Source organism: Sinocyclocheilus grahami, unplaced genomic scaffold (assembly GCF_001515645.1).
Source record: "Sinocyclocheilus grahami isolate Dianchi unplaced genomic scaffold, SAMN03320097.WGS_v1.1 scaffold4272.1, whole genome shotgun sequence".
Classification (NCBI taxonomy): domain Eukaryota; kingdom Metazoa; phylum Chordata; class Actinopteri; order Cypriniformes; family Cyprinidae; genus Sinocyclocheilus; species Sinocyclocheilus grahami.
Window position 1 is genome coordinate 1 of NW_015509242.1, and position 503 is coordinate 503.

A 503-nucleotide genomic window follows, 5' to 3' on the forward strand; every position below is an offset into this window, starting at 1 on the left:
TTGCATGATTGAGAAACACCCTGCAGTTTGAAAACACCCACAAACGCCCACTTATGCTCTGCAGAGACCTCAATCTCCATCCTTCTGCCATAGTTTCCCTGATGTGAAATCATGTGAGGACATGCCACCATTTGCCACCTGCTGGAAAAAAAACAAAAAAACAACATAAGGTGAATTCAGGTAAAGTGGGTCTTTAAGCTTCTTTGTACTGTTCTCAGTGCAGTTTTCACTTTCAGAGCATAACAATGGTCTTTAATTAAAAGGACACTATTTCTTTAACACTGGGGATTGTGGCTACACCTCAAATGAGGACTCCAGAATGTCAACACAACATATTCTATCAGATGTTTTGAATTTTACACATGAATTGAGTGAACTATGAATTTTACTCATAACCTAGTCTATCCCCCGGTTTTACAGACAATTAAGGCTTAAACATAGTCCCAGACTAAAATGTGAGTAATAATAATAATAATAATAATAATAATGATGTCTGTGTAGAG